The sequence below is a fragment of the Panthera leo genome, chromosome B4 (assembly GCF_018350215.1).
Source record: "Panthera leo isolate Ple1 chromosome B4, P.leo_Ple1_pat1.1, whole genome shotgun sequence".
Taxonomy (NCBI): domain Eukaryota; kingdom Metazoa; phylum Chordata; class Mammalia; order Carnivora; family Felidae; genus Panthera; species Panthera leo.
The window spans coordinates 67951073-67961695 of NC_056685.1; positions in this window are offsets into that span (position 1 = coordinate 67951073).

A 10623-nucleotide genomic window follows, 5' to 3' on the forward strand; every position below is an offset into this window, starting at 1 on the left:
GGGACTCAGAACAATTGGTTTGTGATAACAGAATGAAAAGTGTTATCTACTTAGAAAATGGCTTCACTAAATGTAAATTAACCTAAATGATACTCTTTTGGGGGAGTTGGGATAAATAGATTGCTAAGTCATTAGATTTACATATATTACTGTGTACTACTTTCATCAAAATTTTTGACAAAATGTCTAAAGGTATTGTTGACAGATATCCCCAGAACAATGTATATTGGATGACAATACAGATTGGAAAATTTTAAAAATAGATGAACAATTGTTTCCAAATATATTCATTCTAGTAAGATATACCTTAAGGGATCTTCTTCTATTTAACATTGTATCAAGAACATAGTGACATAAGCTATCTTGCCAAATCTGTTAATTAAACAAAACTGGAAGAGAAAGGTAATACAATCAAGATTATAATACAATCAAGATTCCAGAGAATTGTCCAAGAACTCAACAGTCCAAAAGACTGCAACTAACAATGTGATAATAAAGGAAGATTAAAGTTTTGCATTTGAATAAAAAATGGTTTTTACTTTAAAAAATAAAGCATAAGGTGGGGGGGTACCTGGCTTCATAGAAGTCTATGTGGGAAAAGAAAGGGAGTTTTGATAAACTGGAGGTATAAATATCTCATGACTATTAATATTGTATATACCAAGAAAGGCAATATAATTTTCATTTTCAGTGGTCGTGATACATCTGGGGTATGATGTTTAGTACAGATGGTCCCCAACTTAAGATGGTTCTGCTTACAGCTATTTGAATTTATGATGGTGTGAAAATAATACGCATTCAATAGGAGCTATACTCTGAATTTTGAATTTGGATCTTTTCCTGGGCCAGGGATAGACAGTATGATACTCATTCATGATGTTGGGCAGGTGAGCCATGGCTCCTGGTCAGACAGGTGATCATGAGAGTAAACAACCAATACACTTACAACCACTCTGTACCCATGCCACTGTTCTGTTTTTCACTTTCAGTACAGTATTCAGCAAATTATGTGAGATATTCAATACTTTATTATAGAACAGTTTGTGTTATCTGATTTTGCTCAACTATAGGTAACGTAAGTGTTCTGAGCATGTTTAAGGTAGGCTAGGCTAAGCTACAATGTTCAGTAGGTTAGGCATATTACATGCATTTTCAGTTTACAATTTTTTCAACTTACAATGGGTTTGTTGGGACATAACCCCATCATAAGCTGAGGAAGATCTGTACTTGATGTAATATTTTAATGGAAACATCTGCAAACAATGGGTTCTTCAAAAGAATGAAAGTGATCCAGTGAAAAGACTGGAAACCATCTAATGTGAGGAAGCATTAAAAGATCTGGGAATGTTTAGACTGTAGAAGAGAGTGTGTGCAAAAGAAATGCCAATCGTAATCAAATATATAGAGCAACGATACATAGATAGAAAATTAGATTTATTCTATATTGGTCAAGAAGACAAATCTAAAATCAGTAAGTGAAAATTATAAAGAGGCTTTTGACACAATGTAAAAACTTTTCCATTCATCAGAATTGTGATCAAAGAAATCTTAAGATGAAAAGTCCCTTATCACTAAAAATTTTCAGCTAGAAATTACACAACCATGTGTTCAAAGCTGTGAAAGAAAGTATTCCGATACTATGCAGAGGTTTGCGTGTTGAGCTCATTGGACTCTTAAAAACATTCCAACTATATCTAAAAATTTGGAAATTGTTTAATATTTTAATTTCCATATTTTGATATACAGTTCTCTGGAGGAATCTCCTTTAGTTAAAAGTATTTATTTTTTTATTGAGGGATAGTTAACTTTCAAATCAATTTAAAACTTTAAAAAATTAAACCCACAGAAGATGTAAATGCAAAATGGATTCCACTACTCTCTTCAACTCTTTCAATGATGACAAAGTGAAATTGTTTTTCTTTTTCAGCTTGGTATGACCAAGCAAGCTTACATTGAAATTATGCAAAGTAGTTATTTCCAAATAAAACCACAAGTTTTTCTTTAACCAACACACTCAACATGCCTTAATTTCAGTTTACATATGTAAAAGGCTTTGGTCTCTACTTGGAAATACTCTATTTTTTTTCTTTTCTCTTTTTTTGGAAACTACTTATTTCTTCCTTATAGAGAATCAAATTTGCTATCAAAAGTACAACCCTAATTTCTCCCATAGGCCTGTTTGCTAGGAGCATTTTATAGCTGCACTCTATGTGTGGTCACATGCATCTCGTCTTTGGATTCACTTAGAGATAGGCCACAGCCAGATAACTTAAGGTCTTTCAAACCATGGGAAAAAAAATTGTTTTTCCTTCTGGGAGCTGGAAAGCTATTAGGAGATTTTTGAGAATAGGGATGGCGTGATCTATTTTCACTGGAAAAGTATCATTCTTTCTACAGCTGAGTGGTGAAACAATGGCAGATGGCCAAGGGGAAGCAGGCAGCCAGGGATAGTTATCAAGTCAGAACTGAGTAGCTCAGGCTGGAGGAGAAGTTAGGACTAGGGGTGTAAGAAATGTTAGGATTTAGGATACACTGTGTTTTAAAATATATGTATCAGACATTTAACTGGTATGAGAACATCTTGTGCTACATAAAAATTGGAATTTGGTCTTTGAAATTATTATTTCATGGCCTCTCTGATTTGGTAATTATTAACATGAGGGAAGACTTAAAAGGACAGGGCATTATACCAGTGAGCATTTCTGCAATAGAGCTGAGAACAGGTTTGCTTTTCTTGCCCCCTTTTTTTAGGAAAAGAAAGAAAAAGGACTCCTTAACACTAAAGAAGTTACAGAGGCAGATAAAGTTTTAAAGGTATGGTTTTTACACGTGTTCAATTAGTTATTATTGTCTTCATTTTTCCTAGATCATACACACTTAAGAATCATCTGCATTGCCATCTTGTTGGATAAATAAATGACATGAGAGACTCATGCATTTTTCTGAAAATGTAAGACCTTTGGCACACAAATGGAAAAGCATTAATAAAGCAGGACGGCCTCACTACCATTAGTCTGCCTTCCCTGTTAGTTCGTGGTAAATTTGGTGGTTTCGAATTCCCCAGTGTAATAAGTGTATGCTATATAATTGTTTTGGTCTAAATTCCTCATTCGAGTTAAGAATTTATGTTCTCAACAGAAAATCTGTACCTCAGTTCTTCAGGTACCCATTTTGTCCAATATCCCAGCTCTTTATTTAGGTTGTTTAGTTGGATAGACAGCAGGGAGGGGCGTGGCGAATCTATTAAAGTAGCATTTTTCCTGTCTCATCATAACCAATGGCTACACAAAAACTTGGAGTCTACCTAGAGAAACCCCTACGTACTGACCATTTGACAGATTTTTTTTCTTTACCTTTTGACAGGGAGTGAATATTTGTCTTGAGTTTTCATAGTTTTGGAAATAATGCAAGATTTATGTAACTGGGGTTTTAAGAATAAAATGGAAAATTACTTGGCTACCATTGGGGATTGTTATAAATAAAGGAGTTTGTGAGTGTGTGCTTACTTACTAGAATGAATACACAAAGGTTTTTTTTGTTTGTTTGTTTTTGGGTTTTTGGATTTTTTTAGTATAAGCTGCAAGATTTCATTTGGCACTGCTCCTAGAATGTAAGGGAAATTTAGAAGCAGCTAGAGTTGCCCTCCTTTTCACTTTTGTTGAGATTGATGCCTGAGGCTGGATAGAATACAAATTTGTGCTACTCCATCTTGTAACTGGGAACATCCTGTTTACTTAGGCAAAATGCACATGTTATTGTGTTGATTTGATTCTTTGCATAAATGATGAGAGCAGGAAAGTCAGCACAACAAAAGAGGAAAGAGAAAAGGATTGTTGACTTGCTGAACTTGAGCACTGCTGAACTCCAGTTAAGTTGTAGTGAAGTGATGTGAAGTAATTCAGAGGATGGTGGAATTGGAGTCCAAATATCTGGATTTGAATCACAACACTGATGCTCATTAGAATTATGGCCTTGGATGAGTTATTTGCTTTCTCTGAGTTTCATTCTCCTTATTTGTAAAAATGAGGGTACGGAGCCTATCTTAAAGATTTGTAATGAAATCCTGACTCAAAAGGAGCTTCGTTGAATCTGAGAACTTTGTTGTTCCTTTATTCCAAGTTGCCTGGCTATGCTGTACTTTATTATTTTTGAAGGTTTTGCCTTAACTATTTAGCAGTAATGCTTCACAGTACCTCCAAGACAAGACAAAGTTAAAAGGAAGTCTAATGAATGGGCTGTAGATTTATTTTTGTCTATCTTCTTTTCCTAGAAGTTTTTCCTAAAGATTTAGACAGTATACATCTGTTTTACTCCTTTGGTGGTGGCCTGTACGTTGAAAATTGTCTTTCAACCAATTTTATTTAATTATCAATGTTTAAAGCTATTGACATCTGCTACTTTTGTTCCTATTATTTTTTTGTTTCTGTTCTAGATACCTTTTGTTGTTCACTGTCATATATTTTACTTTATTGGTTTTTTAAAAAAATGTTTATTTTGAGAGAGAGAGAGAGAGAGAGAGAGAGCATGTGTGGATGTGACAGGGAAGAGGTGCAGAGAGGGAGGGAGAAAGAGAATCTCAAGCAGGCTCTGTGCTGTCAGTGCAGAGCCGCACGCAGGGCTTGACCTCACAAACCATCAGATCGTGACACAAGCCAAAATCAAGAATTGGACGCTTACCAGACTGAGTGACCCAGCCAGCCAGTATAAAAGATATACTGTCAGATTTTTTATAACAGCTTATTCCAGCTTTAAAAAAGTTATTACCCAGATATATTTTTGAGGCACATAAAATGTCTAACTGCTTTTTAAAATAGGTGGAATATTATGATTAAAAATAAAAATAATTATAAAAGTGAAGATGTCTTTTCAGATTATAGTTATACTTTGATACTTACAATTTCTATAGTTTCTAATGTTCTGTCCCTAAGGTGATGGTGGAGGAGGTCATTAAGAGGATATGATCACCAGTTGACCCTCAACCTGGACTCGGGCAATCAGAGGCTCCTTACCCCTTTTCCTGTCCTTGGAAAGTACATTCTGCCCACCATTCCCACTTTAGGGTAAGTTTCAAGTGAAAAAGGACTTCAACTACCACCATTTTGACCTCAAACTTTCTACTTGATTAAGTTCTTTTTCCTAAAATATCTCTTAACTCAGGCAAGGAACCCTGTGAGCAAAGCATCCCTTGATGGGAGAAACTACCCTCTCAAGCAAAGAGGACTGCCCTGAGCCAGCAAGACCCCATGATTAATTCCAGGATAATAATCCACTTGACTTTCACTTCCCATCTGCACTGATCTTTGTCTACAGTTTCTTTATATAGACCTGGAAGAATTTTTGGTGCTTTGGAGACAGTCTTTGAGACATTAGTCCAGTCTTCCCGGTGTTGGCCTCCCTGAAAGAAATTCCTTTCTTGTTTCAGCACCACTGTTCTCTCTGCCTTTGGATTTTGTCAGTGGTGAGTTGCCGAATCTGGTCTGTTTGGGACCCCCAGAGCCAGGTGCTCTTGCACATCTGTGTCCTGGCTATACAAGGACACAATCTCGAGACAACACTGTGTTGTTGAGACCATCTGAACTAAATTATGTGGCTTAACCCAGTTAAGGGCTCTTTATAAACTTTTAAGATTCTAGCAGGCAGAGGCAGAGATCCATCTGTCTTGTGGCTGCCTAAAACACATCTCACAGGTAAGCTCCCTTGCTTATTAACCTGCTACCTACTGGTCCGGAGTGGCCTCCCTCCCTCTTCTGTCTCTCTTTGCCTTCTCTTTCAGATTTGGAGCGTAGGCAGTTCCAGAGGTTGTAAACAACAGATAATGTATCCAGTCACTCTACCTCTCCCTCCTGCCTGAAAGTCTTTGTTTTAGCTCTGATTTCCCCTTTCTTAATTCATGTATATTAATCCATTTTTGACCATCTTTACATCTTGTATTTTCCCCCTCATAAGGATTCACAAGTAGTATACTTTATGAGACCTGAATTTCTAAAATTTATATCTTTTGCCCTTGAAAAGGAATAGAAAAATGGATCTGACTCCAAGAAAGAAAGCAAAGAGAGAATCAGTGAAACTCAGCATCAGGATGAGGTGCGTTTATTTATATGGCGGTTAAGACTAAGACTAGCAATTTTTTTTTAGGTAGCCTCCACACCCAACGTGGGGCTTGAACTCACAACTGTTTTGTTATGGTTATTGCTCTGAATACGTCCAAGAAATTTCCAGTGTTGTATGTTTATTTAGCGAGGACAAGAACAGAGAGGACAAAGTTATAAGTATACTTCTTGATCCACAGTGGTGAAACGATAGCAAATCAAGTAGGATGGTGGGCAAGCCTTGGGGCATAACAGAGAAAAGGGCAGAGAAATGACCCAGGGTATAATCCCAAGAGAATTGTTCTAGAATGAGACCACCAGATCATTCTGTGATAGTCTGCAACATAGCTCCTCAAAAATGTCACCAATTCATAAACAATTTCCTAGTAAGAATATAAACTCTTGAAATGTCATTAATACTACAAAAAATAGCAAATGTCCCCTGCTCTACTCTTCCTACTCCCAATTTCTGTTTTTCTACAGCCAAATTTTTAACTCTTTTAATTACTTTTTCTGGCCTTTATTGCCACAACCATGTTGTATGTTTATTCTACAAAACATCTACTTGTCTACATGTCATTTTCAAAATATCTAAAGATGAAGACTGACCACTCTTAATGTTTCATTCTAAACCTTCTGCACTCTTTCCTTCCCTTTCTTGTAAAACCATTTAACTAGACTTTTTACAAAGTAGAAGCTCTTATTATGTTCCATGATGACATTTCCTTTGGTGAATATATTCACACCCTCTGTAATTAATAAATATTGTGTATATTTATGACACATGTATATGGATATATTATATTCATATGATATATTTTTATATTATATTTATATAGTACATTTTTTGGAAGGGCATCTGGAATCCTCTGTTGTCCCACTTCAAGGAGGACTTAATTCTACCTTAGCCTATTGCACAGCTGGCTTCCTTGTCCTTTTTTTTTTTTTTTTTTTAATGTTTTTAATGTTTATTTATTTATTTATTTAAAAATTTTTTTTTAACGTTTATTTATTTTTGAGATGGAGAGAGACACAGCATGAACGGGGGAGGGGCAGAGAGAGAGAGAAACACAGAATTGGAAGCAGGCTCCAGGCTCTGAGCCATCAGCCCAGAGCCCGACACGGGGCTCGAACTCGCGGACCGCGAGATCATGACCTGAGCCGAAGTCGGACGCTCAGCCGACTGAGCCACCCAGGCGCCCCAATGTTTATTTATTTTTGAGAGAGAGAGAGACAGAGTGAGAGTGGGTTAGGGGCAGAGAGAGTGGGAGCCACAGAATCCAAAGCAGGCTCCAGGCTCCGAGCTGTCAGCACAGAGCCCGATGTGGGGCTTGAACTCATGAACTGCTGTATTGTGACCTGAGCCTAAGTCAGGCGATTAACCAACTGAGCCACTTGGTGCTCCATGGCCTCCTTGTCCTTCTTTTGCACCACCCCTAGAAGTCCTCTATATTTATTTCTCTTTTCTGTTTGATCCTTTGTTTCCTATATGCTACATCTTGTTCTATGTTGCCATAGAGGTGTCATTGCTTCTAGGACCAACAGAAAACATAAATTTATGACATTTTTTATTTCAATGGTATACCACATGATCATTCTTTGCCTTTTTCCCATTCCATATTTTCATTTCCTTCTTTCACAGTATCAATGTTAACTCTCAACAATATTAACCAACTTTTTCATTTGCTCAATCCTACAATACATGTGAGATAGAATCAGAATTTATATGGTTATAACAGATTCAATGCAGTCCTTACCAAAATTCCAGTGGTATTTCTCATAGAAATATAACAAACAATCTTAAAATTTGTATGGTACCACAAAAATCCCTGAATAGCCAAAGCAATATTGAGAGAGAAAAACAAAGCTGGAGGCATTATACCCTCTGATTTCAAACTATACCGCAAAGCTATAGTAATCAAAGCATACAATATCAGTATAAAAACACATTGATCAATGGAACAGAATAGAGATCCCAGAAACAAACCCATACATATCTGGTCAATTCATTTACTGCAGAGGAGGCAAGCATATACAGTAAGAAAAGGACAGACTCTTCAATAAATGTGCGGAGAAAATTGGACAGCTACAAACAAAAGAATGAAACTAGACTATCATCTTATAACATACGCAAAAATTAACTCAGAGTGGATTGAAGGCTTGAATGTCTTGAAACCATAAATCTCCCAGAAGAAAACATAAGCACTGAACTTCTTAACTTCAGTCTTGGCAATGATTTTTTGGACCTAACTACAAAAGCAAAGGCAACAACAACAACAATGACAACAAAACAAAAATAAACACATGAGACTGCATCAAACTAAAAAGCATTTGTCCAGCAAAGAAAACCATCGACAAAATGAAAAAGCAACCTACTGAATGGGAGAAAATACTATAAATTATATACCTAATAAAATGTTAATAGGGGCACCTGGGTGGCTCAGTCAGTTGAGCCTCTGACTTCGGCTCAGGTCATGATCTCACAGCTTGTGAGTTTGAGCCCCGCATTGGGTTCTGTGCTGACAGCTCGGAGCCTGGAGCCTGCTTCGGATTCTGTGGCTCCCTCTCTCTCTGCCCCTAACCCACTCACATTCTGTCTCTGTCTCTCTCAAAAATAAATAAACATTAAAAAAAATTTAAAAAAAGTTAATATCCAAAATATATAAGGGATACATACAACTCAGTAGCGAAAAACCAAACAATCAAAAATGGGCAAAGGACCTGAACAGACATTTTCCAAAGAAGACATTGAGATGGCCAACAGGCATAAGAAAAGTTACTTAATGGGGCGCCTGGGTGGCGCAGTCGGTTAAGCGTCCGACTTCAGCCAGGTCACGATCTCGCGGTCCGTGAGTTTGAGCCCCGCGTCAGGCTCTGGGCTGATGGCTCGGAGCCTGGAGCCTGTTTCCGATTCTGTGTCTCCCTCTCTCTCTGCCCCTCCCCCGTTCATGCTATGTCTCTTTCTGTCCCAAAAATAAATAAAAAAACGTTGAAAAAAAAAAAAAGAAAAGTTACTTAATATCACTAATCATTAGGGGAATGCAAAAGAAAACCACAATGCAATACCACTTCATACCTATTAGAATGGCTATTATAAAAAGAAAAGAATAAAAGAAAAGAAAAGAAAAGAGAGGTGTTGGGTAGGATATGGAGTAAAGGGGACCTTAGTGCACTGCTGGTAGGAATGTAAATTGGTGTAGCCACTATGGAAAACAGCATGGACTTTCCTAAAAAAATAAAAATAGAAATATAACTGCCTTATAATCCAATAATTCCAGTACTAGATATTTATCTGGAGAAACAAAAACACTAATTTGAAAAGATATATGCACCCCCACTAAAGCATTATTTACAATAGCCAAGATATGGAAACAACTTAAATAACCATCACTCAATGAATGAGTAAAGAAGATGTGAGATACACACACACACACACACACACACACACACACACAATATGGAATACTACTCGGCCTGAAAAAAATAAAATCTTGTCAGTTTGACAACATGGATGGATCTTGATGAAATTATGCTAATAAATCAGAAAAAGAAAATACTGTGTGATTTCACTAACTTGTGGAATAAAAAACCCAAAATAAGTGAACAAATAAAACAAAGCAAAACTCATAAATACAAAGAACAGAACAGTGTTTTCTAGTAGAGAAGAAGTTTGAGGATGGATGAAATGGGTTAAGATGTACAAATGTCCAATTATAAAATAAATAAGTCATGGAGATATAATGTACAGTAGAGTGACTATAACAGTAATAATGTAGTACAGACTTGAAAGTTGCCAAGAGAGTACATTTTAAAAGTTTTCATCACAAGAAAAAAAATTTGTAATTTTATATGGTGACAGATGGTAACTAGACTTATTGTGGTGATCATTTAGTAGTGTATATAAATATAGAGTCATTATATTGTGCACCTGAAACTAAATGATATTAGATGCAATTATACCTCAATAAAACCAAAACCCAAACAAACAAAATAATTGATACAGTTATGAAAAATATACTTACCAAAATGCCTTTAATATTTGATTTTATTTCTTTTTTTAAATACAGATTGTGGATATATAAAGTATTCTATTAAAAGTTATGTTGGTTAGGTCTCCCCATACCATTTCAGTATGATTATATAATTCATTTGGGTTCATTTGTTTTTGATTACATAAGGTTTTAGTTTTTTTTCTTTTATTTTAGTATTTAAATATGGAGAATATTAATGTGCTTCTAAAACCAAACTACCAAACCAAAATGTAAACCAGGCATATATTACTCTCAGCCATGTATCTTTCTTGGCTCCTGCTCCCCTGAACTCCTTGCCAGTAACCAATTTCATTTTCTGTCATCTTTCCTGTTTCTTTTTGCAAAGGTGAGCAATATGCCCACACGCAAACATAGAGTATATCATATACTGATTCGCACTTTGCTTTTTTAATTAATGTATCCTAAAAATCACCCCATATCTATTCTTAGAAGTGTTCCCCATCCTTTTTACAGCCATGTAGTCTGCCACTATGTGGATGTAC